Below are 17,787 nucleotides of genomic sequence, written 5' to 3'. Positions count from 1 at the left end.
TATTTTCTCAACTAATAGTTTGGTCTAAGAAATATCACAAAATAGTGAAAAATGTCTATTACAGTTTCCCAGAGTCCAAGGCGACATCTTTAAATGTCCAAGGATATTCTTTCTTTTTTTCACACTCGACTAACAAAAAGCAGTCAATATTCACATCTGTAAACAGTGTGAAGGTTGTGACCAGAGTTTTTTTTTTTTTTGCTTTAAAAATGACTGGAACAATTAATTAGCAAAACAGTTGCTGATTCATTTCATGTCAAATGACTAAATACTGTTTTCTGATGCAGTTAGCTGCAATCTTTTGGGGATTTTCGGCTGTCACACTCAGATCTTTAGGAAAACATAGTTTTGGATTCATTTCCTCTAATCCAGTGTGTCCTACTTTTTTCATCATAATTACTGCTTGATTCAATGCCTACAAATAATTTATTTACAGGTGTTTTTTTTTAAGGCGGTTAATAGATCAGAGAACTTCTGTTTAGGACTGGGTTGGAATGAGTTCCTGTAGCATTTCAACATGCAGAAGTCCAGTTCAAGGTACTTCAGCTACAGTTTTTATGTCCTGTTTTCGTTTTAAGATAAATGGCTCTAGATTAAAAGGAGACCTTGGAAAAAGAAACCCCCTTTTAAGTTCAAATGTTCTTCAGCACAGCTCAAAAAGCCCAAACAGAAAACCCCCTGAAAGGTGCAATGCTTCACTATTTTGTTGAGAGCGCACAACAGTTGGTGTGTTCAGCGGCTCTTGGCCAAATGATTGAGGCAGTAGATAAGATAGAGTGCCAGCGGGCAGATGGACATAGTGAAACGGAGAAGGGTGAGCAAAGAAGCTTATTTAAGTGAAGAGAACAAAGAAGACCCCTGCTGAACAACCAGGTTAGTGTCAAGCAAAATGAGGAGATGGTGGTGTGTTCAAAAGGCGCTGTGTGGAGGAGCAGACACCCGGAAAAAGGGTAAAAAAAAAAAAAGAAAAGAAGTGGATGTTTCTGTCGAGGTTTGTAGCTGAAATCACTTGTCAACGGGATAATGAAATCTGCCTAAAAAAATCACTCTGGTTATTATCTCCGTCTAGTTCATCAATCAGTCGTTAGATTGTGTGGTTTTTTTTTTTTTTTAGGAAGATGTAGCTTTGGAGCGGTTCAAATGAGCCAGTGTGTGCTACTTATTTCATCATCATTACTGCTCGCATTTGAGAAGATGCAAACGGCGCATGTTTGGCATTTTGATAACCAATACATAATCAAAATTGTTGCAGATTATTTTTCTCAACTGATTTCAGCTGACTTCATCATAGACAATCGCTGGCTGTGGATACACATATGTTTTTGAATTCTACAATGGAGCTAAAAATACATAAAAACATGGAAAGGAAAAACTGACTCATTTAACGTTTCATTTAATGATATTCAGCTACAGGCTGCTCTTGAGCTCAGTAGCCATTTCTGCTTGGCATTGAAATGAATAGGCTGACCTCAGAGCAGTTGGTTAAGCAGTGGGGTCACCGGAGAGGAACAGAGAGCAGCTCGACACTGATACAGAAAAGAGAGGTTTTTCCTTTCAATCAGTCTCTTCATAAATTTACTGAAAGCCTCACTTCTCGCCTCCGCCACCCATAAATCTAGCACTCCCCTGCATGCGCTTCATTCACACACACAAACACACCCACACACACACACACTGCTCACCTCCAGCTCAGTCCAATGTTAAAGCACATTTTTTACAAGGGAAAAAAAACCCATAATTGACTTAGCAACATCACCCCTACATAGACTCCCAACACACACACAGCAAATTCATTCAACCCTTCAACACATTTCCAGCAGGAGACGTGTTGATGTTCACACCTTCTAGGGAAAACTGTACTGACACGATGTTAAATTTTTACACATAGCCCCATTCAGAGTGCATTAGTTTTCAGTATAATGTGCGTAAAGTATCCACTAATACGTAACATCTGTGATGTTAATGAACAACATGCAGGCAAGGAGAAATCTGTGTAATCAGTCTCCAGCATTACAGAGCTCCATTCATGTGCTGCCATTGCAACAAAAATGTATTACAATAATCAAACATAATTTCCGCAACTGACAGCAACTTGTTTAAACAATGACAAAGTAGCAAAGGAGAGGAAATGTTGCATCTGGACTGGAGTGATCTCAGTTTGGGGCTAAAGCCAGAAAAGTGTGTGGAGCCCTTCTCCCCCCCCTCGCCCCGAAGGAAATGACACATTATTTGCAAACTATCTCAGGGCTGTCATTTCGGATGGGACTAGCTGAGGGGTTTATCAGAGGTAATTTCTGCTGGGCGCGGGAGGTCCCAGATTTGGCCGGGCACTAAAATCCGCACAAAGTTACTGACATGGCAAGATTCAGATGGGGCTAAAATTTACAGACATGCTCCATTTTTGATTACATTCCCCCACCTCCCCCCGCTGTAAAAACTAATCCCATCCAAATGGGGCTTATGACATAGTGCTACAATGACAAAGTGACACGTTTGTTGGTAAAAGCAAAGAGCACCAAGTTTTCACTTAGAAATATATGCAAATTCAGCAAACACAATTAATCCTTAAGGGGAGAGTGTAGTAGACAGTGTAACCGAACAACAAATCTGAACTGTGACAAGGGGGCGTGGATTTGGTTTCAGCAGTGACGGGGAACACGTGAAGGCTAAGGTGCCGTTTCCTGTATTTATAGATTTATATCAATCAACACAATGCAACACTAAACAACAGAATATTCACACATTATTTTGGAAATTTGTTATTAAGCTTTCCATGTTCGTGGTGGGAAGTACTAGCTGTGCTATAGCAATAGTCACTATAGAGACCTCATACTAGAGTTATGCTTGGTCAATTAATCAAAAAGTCAAGAAATATTGACAAGAAATGAATAAGAAACTAATTTGATAATTGATTCATCATTTGTCAAGTAAAAATGCCAAATAAATTCTGGTTCTACTTTGAAAATGTGCAAATTTGCTGCTTTTTCCGATCTTACATGAATATCTGAGCTGAAACTGAATATCTTTGGGGTTTTGGACCAAAACCCTTTGAAAAACATCAGCGTGGGCTCAAGGACATTGTGATTTTTCACTGATTTCCTAACATTTTATAGGCCAAATTATTAAGTGATAATCATGATTATTAAGCTCACTCAAATTAGCTTCGGATAACACTCATATAACACTTACTACAATTCATCCACATCTGCCAGGAATATAAGCATCTCCATTGCCTCCTTGTATTTCAGCCACACAGCTGTTATGTCACCCAAGTGTCTTGTGTCACATAGTAAGACTTTATTTTTATCAGAACATGAACTGTTAAGCAGATATTTCACATCATCCAAACAAGCTGCTGTGCCTCTCCTGACATCCGGATTTACACTTCATGCTCAGTGCATTTTCCTGTTGATTTTAAGAGGCTATTTAAAGTTATACGGCCTCTTTGCCACAGAGACAACTTCATGGCTCCCTTCACATATACGCTGATACATTCATCCTCTTGGTTTCGGCTCCCACGAGTGGGTTAGTTTGAAGTTTTATTCAAATTAAAGCACATTTACTGTCCAAACTCCGGTCTGCTTCACATTACCTATGCATGATCAGCAAACGGGCCGCATTCCAACTGTGGACGGTTTGTGTGGTCTCAATTCATTCAGTGTCTGAAGTGACTGACATGCATTAATTCGCCTTAATTCAGGGCTGTCATGTGGCCTCAGAGGCAGCGCGATAGCCATCAAGTTTTTGCATGAGAATTTGTTAAATGACGTGAGTACAAGTTCGGTGAGTGAGGCCCTAAAACGCAAAGGTCACGGTCACTAATCACTTTACCGAAGGGCTGAAATCACTACAATAATATCAGTAAGACTATTTTCCTGATAGCAGCAGACTAGCACTTCAACAGCACATTCAACTACAGCCTCGAAAATGACATGGAGCTGAATTATCCCCTCCTTCAAAAAACTGAACATTATAACCTTCATGAAGGTCGGATTTATTGCAGGGCCAACGTATTCAACTGCATTTGTTTTAGCTACGTATACTGACTTAACTGGCATGATATAACAAGTTAATTGATTAATCAGTCATTTAAAAGCAGTATTGCCAAATATTTCCTTGTTTTAGCTTCTGTAATGTAAGAATTTCTGTTTCACATCATTGTAAACTGAATATTTTTGGATTTCGGACCGTTGATCTGACAAACAAAGCCATTTGAAGACATTCCCTTGAAATTCTGATTGTAACTTTTCACTATTGTAACATGCAACATATTTTAGACCAAATAATTAAACAATTAATCAAAAATAAATAAAAATAATAATCATTACCCACAAGCCCTGATATGGAGCAAAATAACTGTGTTCTAATATTATGTATTAAATCAGGCGAAACTCTTTACACATGTAAAACTTGTTCAAACGCATTAATTTGAACTTGATTAGAATCGTTAATTTGGATAAAACTGCATTTTGTAAAACAGTATCAGAATATGCCACAATTCACTGCAGTCTATGTAATATTGGATAATTATCATTATTTACTTTCCACTTTGCAGCCACGCAATACATGACAAATACCATATGAAACTGCAAATAAAAGGATTCATTAAATGCCAACACATTCATTTGGAAGAGCTATAGTGAGTAAAAAACCCTTTTAATAACTAAATATCAAGACACTACCAAGCGGTAGGTCTGGCTTCGCTAGCTTAAGTCTAGAAGAGTGTTATTTTCTTGCACAAGTAAAGTCTCTGGTTATATGAGAGGTTCAGGAGGTAGAAATCAACTCCACACTCCACTCTGCAGGATTTCCCATGATGTTAAATGATGTTTAGATCTAGTGACGGGGGGAAACCTTACCAGGAATCTGATTTAATTCATGAAACCACCGCAGCACCGGGCGCAGCTACAGTAGTCCTGTAAAAATTGCCTCATATACCTCAGCCATTACAAAACCGTGTGGAGTAATCGTCAGTCCTAATGAGTCCCACGAGATGGCTGCCAATACTATTATGGACCCACCACCACGTTTTAACAGTCGACGGCAGACATCTTCTGGTTTTCTCTGCAGGTAAACCCATCAGGATGCAGGAAGAAAGTGTGAGAAACGTTGAGCGTCGTATTATCTTTTTTCAGTTTTTTCCGTCGTTTGCTTTTTACATCAGGTAACCTACTGCATCTTTATGACTCAGCCTCAGATGAAAGTGTTATTAAGGGCATCTGCATCAATACCTGCTTTGTAAAAGAGGTGATATATAGCTGAAGATTTTCTTTTTTTTGGGGATGTTTCTGAGGTCACAGTTTTATTGTGTTTACCAGGTATCCTCATAGGTTTCTGTGTATCTGTGTCAGTGAGATTTGATTCACAGCCACTCTTCTCTTTTGAACTTTAACACTTTTTCAACGAATCAAAATAGAAACAGTCGTCAAGTACTGAAAGATTCATACTCTCCCTTAGTTATTAGATTTGAAAGTTTCTGATGTAAAGCAGTAGCTTTCTTTTGGTCTCTACCAACTCCTGGGGGAAATGTCTGTCTGCTGTTTGGGGCGGCCGGTTTATCACTAAAAACAGCTCCTTGCTGCAGCCCAAAATCACACTGCGAGAACAGTGAAATGAACCAAAACATTAAACTTGGTAGATGCTAAAAAGTTTCATAGAACTGTGGGAAACTGCAGATTTGTATGATTTAGCTTCATCGCTATGTACGACCCCTTTCACATCACAAGTAGTCATCTGAGACATTGTTACATAAAAATATTGATTAGTGCAGCTTTAAAATGGTTTAATATTCCATCGGCAGTACAGAACCCAGCGCTGTGTGTGACTGTCAAACTGTTCCCACAGCCACCTTTAATTACTTTAGTTTCTGTGGCCAATATGCAGCAATTCAAGTGATGACTATTCATAATTTCAGGCTAAAATGTGGTGATTAGCTCTTTTGAGGCTGAACCATAACTGATCATCGCACTAGATACTATTCACCACAGAAGCAGCTGAAATTTAGTTATATTTATTAAAAAAAAGAAAAGAAAAAGAAAATAAAAAAAAGGCAAAAGAGAAAATAAGGTTGTGTTTGATGACCTGTTAGCAGTGGCAGTGAATGTCTGTGTGTGTGTGTGTGTTTGGTGGGTGTGTGTGTGTGTGTGTTGTGGTGTGTGTGTGTGTGTGTGTGTGTGTGTGTGTGTGTGCATGTGCCCTATGTTTTGGGAAAATTAAAAAATATTCTGTGAATGTTTCAGAGAAAGCTGCAAAATAGTATTAAGTTCATGATGGTAATCCAGTTTATGGGCTGCAATAATTACAGAAAACAGGACAGTTTGGACCTGATTATGTTGACTCCACGTTTGTATTTTTTTTAATGAATTGAATTTATCTAAAACATCATTTTAAAAGCTTCATAATGCTGATGTTGCACAAGTCTGTTCAAATCTAACAGCATTTATTACAGGCTGATTATTCTGAATTACTGCTCTGATTAGAAAAATCCTTCTCTAGAGATGCAATATTTCACCACGGCTTAAAATATCAAGCCAATATCTTTTAGCCATATTGCCCGGCTCTACCATTTGGCTGTATTGAGTTGGAAATGAGCCATGGACTTAATATGCACACACGCGCTGTAGGCCTGGATGGGTTTCGTGCTTATTTTCAATTCAAAGTCATTTTTTCTCAGTGTTGGTTTCTATTAATTTGTCCACCCACTCTGTCAGTTTCTTTGGAAACCAAAACACAGGCATCAATCTGCAGCATTTCCAGTGGGAAATGGGAGCTGGCTGGACTTGTTTTTCTTGTTTCTTTGTACATAATTACTTTCCTGTTCTTTTCCTGTCTTCACCAGCACAGTCTCAGCGTTATTATTTAAGAGTTACTACCCCTGATTCAGCTGTAAACCACTTCATTTTCATTTTGAAAGATGGACCGCTGCAGATTTACCGGTGGGCCTGAAATGTGTCTTCCTTTATAGCAGATAGACTCATCCCTGCTGTTACCAGAAACCATACTTATAAGGACTCCTCAGCGGGGCAACATGAGCTATAACAAGTCAAATTGGACAAAAATATAACATAATTACACAACATAGTCTCTAAAAAATTAGATAAGTTTACAAAAAACATGGGTCCAATCTTGGAAGCCAGATTTCGTGGCTTCAACACACCAAATCTATGAGAGTCTGACAAAAAGTTAAATCATTTTCAGGGTCAAACGTAGTGATTTTTAGCTAACAACATCCACATCTCTAAATAAATGTTAAAATTGGAATCCAAAATGTAATTTAAAGAACAATACAACATGCCAAATTATACGCTTTACCAGTATTTCCATGAGTTTGTTCTGCTCGCCATTGTAATGCAAACTGGAGGGCCATACAAACGCATAGAGAATGAATTGGAACAATGATGAAAGTGCGTGCTATACGAATCAGGACAGCTGTCAGGGAGTACGGGTGCATTTAGCAGTTAAGGACGGATATTACTGAAATGCAGCTATGAGTGCAGCAGACAGGGACCCACACGCAACCATTCTGCGTCTGCAGCATGTTACACAGGTTGTCATTCAGGGTCGAAGGAGCAGCTAATACCTCCGTTTGACCGTTTAAAAACGGTTTCTGCCTCCAAGAAATGTTCATGAATACTGTTCATGCGAGGATATAACAACACAGAGGCTTCGTATATCTGGGAAAATTAAAAAGAGAAACACGAGTGCACTGCATCATCAATTTTTACCTTTCCTTGATCGATCGTTTAGTCTGTAAAACATGAGCCCAATGTGATATCTTCTCGTTGTTTCTTGTTGTTTGATTGGTTCGTTTCATTAGTCCGACCAACAGTCCGAACCTCAAAGATATTCAGTTTACAACGCCATAAAACAGAGAAAAGCAGAAAATCCATCCAGAAGCCAGAGAGTGGATGGTGTTCTTACCAAAAAAGTGGTGGCAGATTCATTTTCTTTCAATCAACTACTCAATTAATCAACTAATCGTTTCAGCTCGAGTGCCTACAAAGTTTAATTGTTTACTAAAAACTCAAATGAATAACTATTTTGCTCTTCACCTGACAGCTTCACATCACATCACATCACCTCACATCACTGTCTGCGCCTCCTGTTTTAATAAAAGCACCTAACTTGAAACATTTGTTGCGACAAAATATTAAAATAGACGAGCCAGAGTGCTGCGTGCGCTGCCATATAAAACAACAAATATAAGCACCAAACACACAGCCACCATGCCACTTCTCAGTGCTTCAAAAGCAGAGAAAAGGCTTCTGAAGATGCCTTTTCTCTGCTTCCCTTCTGCTGTGGCTGAGCCCAACAGTAGAGTAAAGGATGCATGCTTCTTTTATTTTATTTTCAGCCCCCTGTCTCTGTTTTTTTTTTTTCCTCCTCCAGTACATCATTCCTTTGGGTGTTTGTGCGGTGTCCCTTAGTTACCGGATAAGAGACCCAGCAGCTCAGAGAGTTAAAAGCCTGCCCTGTCCCACTCATACGAACAAGACCATCAATAATTCACCCTCTTCGGGAAGCATTATCTAACAGCCTTATAAAAATTTAAAGATTGTGGGTGACAACACGGAACCATGAAGAAAGTGCTCCGTAAGAGGACACTCCAGGTGGCAACAATGTTGGCAACAGATATGTTAAAGTGGAGGCTAAGGAAACTTGTCTGCACCGCTGTGTCATCCGGCCCTGCGAGGCTGATTTAACCATAACACACAAAAGACAGACGCCTCACTGAATTAAGGGATAGTCAACGAGAAGACACATCTCCTCTCATTTCCACTGGCCCTCTGTGAGTGTCAGTGTGTGTGTGTGTGTGTGTGTGTGTGTGTGTGTGAGTGTGTGAATGACTGCAGCACAGAGGTGGAAGCGTTTGCTCGGCTGTATTAACGCCCAGGCTCATTCTCATTGACAGTGAAATCCCTCTAAGCCTAGATCAATTACACCCAGCTCTGGTGTAATTAAAATGTCCTAACAAAGGTCTTAGGAGCAAAGGACAGAAACCTACCCATTGAAAATAAGCTCAGTCCAATCTATAGCACCATCTCCAAGAAAATAGTTGAAGATTAGATTCAGGCTTTCTGCAGCGATAAGCACAAAATGTCCCCCATGCACTGCTGCTGCGCTCCAAATAAATCTTTTTTTATCCCTTAATAAGGTCAAGATATGATTTAAGATAATGTGTAAAGTACATGAGCTCATATAAAATACAATCATGCTGCTATATTTTCAATCAATGCAAGATAAACAAGAATTATGCCTGCACCTACCAGGCAGGTTGCAGTTTACATCGTGTCTGTCCAGACTCATATAATATGTGTAGTGAAGACTTTACTATTATTTCATAAAAGGTATAGTGTATTTGTGTTATGATGTCACAGTGAAGTTGACCTTTGACCTTTGACCTTTTGGATATAAAATGCCATCACTTCATCATTTTACACCACTAGACACTTTTGCCGTAATTAGCGACTTTCCCGAGAAGACATTGCGTTCACAAGAACGGGGACAGGCGTGAGCTCACAGTGATCTTGACCTTTGACCTTTGACTACCACATTCTAATCACATCATCCTCGAGTGCAAGAGAACGTCTGTGCCAAATTCGAAGAGATTCCCTCGAGGTGTTAGCGAGATATCGCGTTTCGTGAGAAAATACTCACTGATCTATAGTACAAGAAAAACAAAAAACCAAACCTGTGATTGTTTTTGTAGCCCTAACTGCTAAGAAAACTAATTATTTGTTCTCTTAAGTACATCTGATGCTTGACTGTGCTCTGCTGAGAAATGACAGAATGCTTATGAGTCTCCTAATTAAAACTCAGCAGTGAAGTGATTAGCAATCACATCTCCACTCTTCAAATATCAAGATCTGATTTGCTTGGCTGATCAACAACAAGCTTCCTTCTCTCAGTGCAACTCAAAGAGCCCGCAGTCCCCCTCTCTGTGTATTAAGGAGGCTTTTGAAATCAACACAACTCCACAAGAAAAGGCCGGAGCTGAATTTTCTATATACTTCTATGTTGCTTCGTCAGGATGCCATTTACCTTGTTTTTTTTGTTTTTTGTTTTTTTTTTATTATGTTGACTGCCAGCAATCATCAAATGGATTACACACTGCCACTGATGAACACTTAAATGTTTTTGCTTTTTACACAATAATTCATCATTGAATGAAACCAAAGTATAAAGCATCAATAACACTACATATGGCAGCCACAAAAATTAAAGTTGAAAGCTGTTCCCCGGTTGCGCCGAGGAGGGACTATTCCACAGACACAGAGAGAGCAAGATGGCTGACTGCACTGACACATTGTGAAAGCATGCCTCGCCATCCTAGGTAATAGATTCTCTTTGCTGTGCGACTCCCACCGCTTCTCATCTTCTGTGACAACGCCTGCCAATCAAAGGGCCCTGGGAACGTTCAAGGGCTTTGACAATATCTCCTCACCTTGAAAACACATTGGCTTCATCGCACGACACCAAGTGACACCAAGTAGGGCATCAAATAGCCATTAGACACGGCAGACAAAGAGCTGGCAGACTACAGGTGAACGGCTCCCTGAAAATTGGCTTTCAAAGTATTCTTTCTGTACATGAAGACACAGCAACATCAACAACAAATGCCAGCAATACCGTGGGAGGTGACATTTAAATGTTTTAGAGAAGAGGCAGTGCTCGAGAGGAGCGCCGAGCATGGGAGGATTTTTATGATCATTTACGAGAAGCCCGAGCAAAAGTGAAGTTAATGAAAGAACTTTGAAAAATATTTAATTTTGCCTTTCAATTCACTGAATAACTGGTTTTCTCGGGATGCAAATGTGCCTGTGCAGTTCACATGAAAGCTCTTAATAGAAGAATTCGAGCTGTCTATCACCTGGGTGTGGGTGTATACCTGTACCAATTTCTTTCTTTTCAGTGCAAAATGAGAAACAACAATGTTAGACTACAACAGCGAAGTGATTTACATTTTTATATAATTCATGAATACCATGAAGGAGGACAGGGGGAGATTTTGTCTGCAGTGAGGCCTGGCCTGAACCTCCATTTCCCGGATAATTATATGATACTATTTAGGAATTTGAGGAAGAGAGAAGCATTTCCTCAGTTGAAGATAGATGACCTGTCAGATACATCTAATGCCAGCACAAAGCCCTCAGCCTTTAATCTGCACACTTCCTGCGACCTGTACTGTGACAGAACCAAATAAAGCACACTATCTTCGTATTCCCCTGAGACAGAGCAGTGTCCTCATATGCTAATGTCTGCCAGTGTCGGGAGAAGAAGCTCTGAGGGCGGCCCAGACAGCTCACAGGTCAGTGCTAATCTTCTGATATATGGTGCCTAAAGACCCGGGACACATCCATCACACGCCGCCGACGGCTCCCCAACCGGGAGAGTCCTGCAACGCACCAAAGGGTTAACGCACACCCCAAAGAGACCTGTGATGATCCATCACTCAAGAACCAGCTTCTCTTTCTGAGAGGAGAGTCTTTCAGCAAGACCAAGGGGGTAGCTTTCTTAGCGGAGCCTCGGCGGCGAGTGCATATAGAGCCAGCGTGACTGCTAGACCTAAGCTCCAAGCCTCTGTTGATGATTAAACATCCATTTTAAACCAGTGGGGGAAAGTTAACTGTCATTTAGAACGCAGGAGGTGGTAGGATGGGAGAGAATATTTCTCCCTCAGATGTATTTTCTCAGTGAAAAGGAGCGAGACCATATATCCATCCATCGGGTTAACTACCCTAACGCATAATCATTCGTTCCAGTCATCTGTCTCTTTATTTTTGAGGCAAGCCACAAAATGAGTATGATGGGCTTTTGCAGTTAAATGAGAAACTCACCCCGAAGTACTTTGTTAAATAAACGAAATGCCCATTCCTTCTTTTTTTTTTTTTTTAAACACACTCCCCACTCCTTCTACTTTTTCTCCTTCTTCTGGCCAAACAAGCCAAATGTGAACAAGAGTGCAGCTTTGGTGCAGTTTCAGAATTTTTTTTTTTTGTTGTTGGTTGTGTTGTTGTTGTTGTTGAAGGCTCTTCTCCGCATCACCGCTAAATGTCACGTTTGGTGTCAGCCCCCTCAGCATCAGACACTACTTTCCAGACTCCAGACCATTTTGCAGCAACACTTACCCAGGACGAAATCCATCTTAGAGAGAGAGAGAGAGCACTGATGCCAATTTCTCCTCCGATAGCTGCCTCAACAGAGCAGAATGCATGTACCTCTCCTCCTCAGCAGCCTTTTAAGAATTTGAACAACCAGGCTCAGCTCAGCACACCACAGCATGGTTTCCACTCTCACTTTTTCTTGACTCAACAAAGTTACTACGCTGGCTTCTTTTTTTTTTTTTCTTTCTACTGCTCCTGCCCTACCCCTCCTACATATATATGACGCACAAAGCCCTGTTCTCTGGGCTTTTGTCAGAAGTCATTGCGAGAAACACGGGGAAAAAACACTGGCAGGAAATGAAGTGGACTGGTGTTAAGTCAGTGCAACAGGAAAATACAAGTTAACCCATTCATCAGAACATGCACTAAACTTCACAAATTGATGGCGTGTAACAGACTATTTCCTCTCTAGGACCGATCCAATCAGAACAGCCCCATCTACCATTATTAATCACTCCCTCTCCCCCTCCTCTCTGTCCATTTGTTTGTCCAACTTTTCACAGCAAGCATGTCACAGGAACTGAACAAGACAGCTGTCAAACCCGTCCACTGTGAGTGAAGATGGCAGGTGAGGTCCTGTTTTTTTTTCCTCTCTCTCTTTCTCTCTTTCTGTCTCTCTCTCTCTCTCTCTCTCTCTCTCTCTCTCTCTCTCTCTCTCTCTCCTTCCAGCTCTCCAGGTCCAAAACTGAAAACTTGCCCTCCCGGCTCTTCACTATAAGTTCTGTGATGTTATTTTGTCCCAACAAAGAGAAGAAGAGGAAGGAACAAGCTCTCTTCTTCTCTCGCAGGTTGTGGAGCAGTTGGCTCATGTTATTACCCTGGAGCGGGATGACCATGAAGGGGCCGCCAACCCCTGCTGCGCACCCAATGGCATTTAAATTCCCTGTCTCTGTGTAATAACATCTCACACGCCGCACTTTCTTTCGCTATTAACCTATGCTGATCCTTTTTTCAAAGTAAGGGCATGCACAAAGACAAGAAAGCGCCTTTTTTGTTTCTCTTTGTTGCTTGTTGAAAATGCATGCAAGTGTTTATTTTCATCAATTAAGATTGCAGAGAACATTAGGCCATGTATCACAAGACAAAGTAAAAAAAAAGAAAAAAAGAAGAAGAAATCCATCAAAATAAAACAGCATCTTGCCACATTCTTTCTCTGCCAAACAACAGCTGCACAGATTGGGAAATAAATATTATCTCTATGACAGAAAAACAATCAGACACCACTAGGTGCTCAGAGTCTGTCACAAAGCTTGAAAGCTCTGTCGCTTTACATCTACACTCAATGAATGTGGAATTAAACCATTTATGTTACAAGAAAGCACTTGAAAACAAATTCATTTTGGAGAATTTCAGATGTAGACTGCTGCGGCTGAAATACCAGTCAAAACGTTTAAACAGATTTTCAGCAACTTATTTATGCTTTTTTTTTTTTTTTCCTTGCCACAGTCACTAGAGAGGGTCCTCTTTCTTCTTGAAAATAAGATACAGACCTCTGTTGATGTTTTATGCTCATGCGGAGAGAAAAAAAAACTGGGGGTGGGGGGGGGGGGGGTGTTTTAATGGATGAAATCTTTTTTAACATGACCACGTCTCTGAATGGCGTCCAAGATTTCCACTAAATACACGGCTTTTGGTGTTAGATAATGGCCAACAAATTCTCCCAGTCCACACTAAATCTGGTTCCAACAAAAACACTCGCTTCTCTCTCTCACACACACACACACACACACACACACACACAACCAACTGCAGTGTCCAGCAATCCTGTGAGTAGCCTCCACCTCCACCACCACCAGCAGCAGCAGCAGCAGCAGCACTCCATCAGAACAAAACTGCTTAGAGGAAGGGGGCTGGTAGCTCAAGTTCTCCCTATTGAAATGCAGACACTTTGATATGGAAATTGGCAGTTACAAAAACCCGCTAGAATTCACACTAGCATGCATTGAAACCATTTGCGCAATGTGAGATGAGATGGCACTTCCTCCCAAGACAACACAGACAAATGGACCAAACCAGCACGTCTGGGGCCAGTGAGAGAAGGAGTGGAGGTGGAGGGAGAGAGAGAGAGAGAAAGAGAGAGAGCGGTTGAAGCAACAGAACATTGCCCCCCCCCCCCCACCCACCCACTCACCCACCCACCCCACTCACCCACCCTCTTCTCACCTCTCTTTCTTTGAATTCCTACCATCCACTGTCCCAGCATTTGTTTTCGAGAAATAGCCTGAGCTGAAATGCAGGATCTTCAAAGGGCAACATCTACATTCACCAGTACAACATCCCTCTCTATCCTACTGGAAGGGAGGAGACTTTTTGTCTGCTCTTCAAAAAATGAAAAAAAAAAAAAAAACTTATCCATGGCCAAAATACGTTCCGATTCATCTGGTAGCAAGACAATTTCTCACACTGTACATATGCCTTATGTAACATTACATTTCTCCATCTTTCCAACTGAGCTGATTTGCTTGGATTACTAAAAACTGGACTTGAAAAGTCATCATCCATACTTCCCTGCATGAAGCCTGTTATATAAGTATATGCCAAGGAAGCTCTCAGTTTCCTAACTTGTCAGTATGACTTATATAATGTTGCACCACTATCCTGATTTGGCTTTGACGGTATGGATTATGTGTAAATGTTATTTAACCTTGATATTTCAGTCAACCACAGCCGAGCTCTCCTGAGGTTTCTTGCTGAAGTCTATGTGGCCCTATTTCTAAAAGCTTCACGTGCGAATGAGATATGGTTCCCTTAGCCTGTAAAAACTGTGTGTGTGTGTGTGTGTGTGTGTGTGTGTGTGTGTGTGTGTGTGTGTGTGTGTGTTTGTGTGTATCCCATCATCACACATGGCTGGCTAGGGTCTGTGAATTATACATGCCCTGTGAAATGATCTTATTTTATAGCCGCAAAATGGAGAAGTAAATGGAGACAGTAACTGACATCCAACTACTTAGCTCCTGTCCTGGACTGGGTGGAGATGTTTGTGTGAGCTTTTGTTTTTTCACCATGTTATCACGCTGATTATCATCGCTGAATAGCTTATAAATCAACTCCCATTTGGTTTTTATAGGCTTTTGATTCCTATCCAGGACCTGCTTTGTCACGGTGTACCTCTTCAATAGAAGAATAATGCCACTTGTATCATCTTAAAACATCTTAAATGTAAGAATTTTCACCAAATTTGTCATGTGGTAGAAAATGCATCCTTTAATAGACTTTTAATTTATGAAGATATATTAACTCAAATCCACTTTGGGATGGTCCTTCTGGCCAGGAAACTTCATTTTAATTAAAAGTCTGGAGGCTCCAGACACCACAAAATAACACCATGTACTAAAGGCTATGTATTGATCTCATCTTAACAGTTTTAAACTGCTGGAGGAGCCCGTGGGCCCGTTTTCTGACATTTGCCTTATCCTATCCTGGGAGTGTAAATAAATGGTATTGATTCAGCGAGGCATAACCCAGCATCTCCCTTGAAAGACTCGAAACATCCGCTTTTAAAGGCTACTTACAGTGGTGCGCCGTGCCAAAATAGCCTATGGATCCCGGCGTGGAGTGTGAATTTCAGATCAACACCAGGAGCCCCCCTCCTCTCCTCTCCTCTCCTCTCCTCTCCTTTTTCAGAAGAGGCCCCCAGAAACTAAGCAGCGGGTCGCACAAAGACGGCTGGGGCTCGGCTGCATGCTCCACTTTCTTCACAGTGGACAGATGGTGGCAGGTATCTGCTCTTCTTCAAGCCAGTACGTCCGCGACCGGACGAATAGCTCCATGGCGAGGGGTCTGCTGAAAAGTAATGATCGTTACTTCCCCCCCCCCTCCGTCTCCTCTCGTGCGTGCACCCAGGCTCCTTCCGACGGGAGCGCTACGGATAGACTGCATAAAAAAAGGATCACTTCAAGGAGACGAGATGCGCCCCAGTGTCGTTACAAAATGAAAACTCCGAGCACGTCTCCCACACTGTCAAGTCTGTTTGAAAACCTCCAGCGGCTTGGTTCGCAGATGCAGCCAGAAGAGGGATAATATGACTTCTTTAGTCTGGCTTTCGGTGCGCTCCTGGTTGTTCCCTCTGCGCCTCATCCACACGCCGTGCAGACAGTCGGAGCTTCAGCCGGACTGGAGGCAAACAAGGCGAGGAGGAACGGCGCACCGGTCCCCTGCTCTGCAGCAGCTGGCTGTGAAGAGCGGCACGTAAAACCTGGAGCGGATCAGCGGCAGCACACGGACTGGATCCCAGTGCTAATTATGACAGCTCGCATTAAGGCTAATATTAAACCCTTATCTCGTGTGCGTTCAGATTTCACGCATGTGTGAAAGTACAGTGAAGTGCTGCTGTGTTTCTAGACTTTAATAATCCAAGTTTCACCGCATCAAAATCAGGATTCCCTGCTGTTTAATCAGCAGAAGAGTGCAAACTGTGCAAGGCCACTCATTATCAAAAACATGTTAATATAAATAAAAATGTATTTTTAATTCTCTCAGAATTTCAGTTTTGCAGGCAGGGGTTTGTACCTGGTTTAATTATATAATAAAAATGAATAAACAGTAGGCCTATAAAATAATGAGGCTGAAATGAGATTTCTTTTAATTGGGTGACTCCAAAGATATAATGAACAAAGTAGCAAATGCAAAAGGTATCATTATAATAAGAAATTCATCTTTTATCAGAAGCATTTGACCTTTTCTTTAATAAGAAGTGCTGTGTATAACAGGGTCATATGATCGTATGAGAAAAAAATCTTGTCATGTAGCTATTCTGCAAGATTAGATTCAACTACCAATTTAGCATCTAATCAGACAATGTGCAGCAAAGTGCATAAATACCTATAAAGACAACTGCACGTACAGTAGAGATGAAACAATGAGTCTATTACTCATCTACAACTATTTTTATAACTGATTAATTGTTTAAGTTTTTCAAGCAAAGAGATGCAACTATTGTCCTGCTCCAGCTTCTCAGTTGTAAGGATTTGCTACTTTTCTTTGTCTTATGTGTTAATAAATTTGGCTTTTGCAGGGTAGGGTTAGTAAGGTAGGGTTAGTAAGACAAAACAAGCACTCTGAAGATGTCACCTTTTGTTTTAGACATGTAGTTTCTAGTATTTTATAAAAAAAAATCAAAAAATTTAAATAAATAAATAAATATTTATTTATTTATTTATTATCCGTCTACTTATTAGCCTATATATATATAGGCTAATAAGTAGACGGATTAATAATGAAAATCAGGCTTAATTGTAGCATTGATGTAAAGAATGGACAATAAACCAGTGGTGGAGTATAGTAAGAAGGAATGTAGCGGTGATGTATAGGCTAGAAAATGAACAGTAACCAATGTATAGTGAATTTATGCAGCTATTGTATGTCAGGAATGTAAGTGTGATATGTACAGCATGGAAAGAACCAATAGTGTGTGCAGTAGGATGAGTCTAGCTGGGTTATAACCAGCAACCTAGTATGTAATATCTTCGGTGTGTTTATATAGACCTATACATCCTTCCTGGGAAGGAAAACAGCAGGGCTTAACCCTCAACCTTAACCCTGCAAAATATAAATCCAGAAGTCCTATAATCACACACGTGCACCTAAACTACCTGTGTATAGTGATGTTCAACCAGTTCCTCCG

At 40.8% G+C, this 17,787-nt stretch overlaps 1 protein-coding gene across 1 annotated transcript in view; it reads right to left on the bottom strand.

Annotated features, from left to right (window-relative positions):
• LOC111231056 (adhesion G protein-coupled receptor L2-like) overlaps positions 1 to 16,237 on the bottom strand; it is a 95,764-nt gene extending 79,527 nt beyond the window's left edge. The window contains exon 1 of the mRNA XM_022758021.1: positions 15,677 to 16,237. The gene's annotated coding sequence lies outside the window, so the exon portion shown is untranslated. The remainder of the gene's footprint in view (positions 1 to 15,676) is intronic.
• Positions 16,238 to 17,787: the final 1,550 nt, after the last annotated feature.

This window comes from Seriola dumerili, unplaced genomic scaffold (assembly GCF_002260705.1).
Source record: "Seriola dumerili isolate Sdu_G_001 unplaced genomic scaffold, Sdu_1.0 BDQW01000291.1, whole genome shotgun sequence".
NCBI lineage: Eukaryota > Metazoa > Chordata > Actinopteri > Carangiformes > Carangidae > Seriola > Seriola dumerili.
Note: the sequence above shows the minus strand (reverse complement) of the source record. Positions and strands in the feature narration are given on the sequence as shown.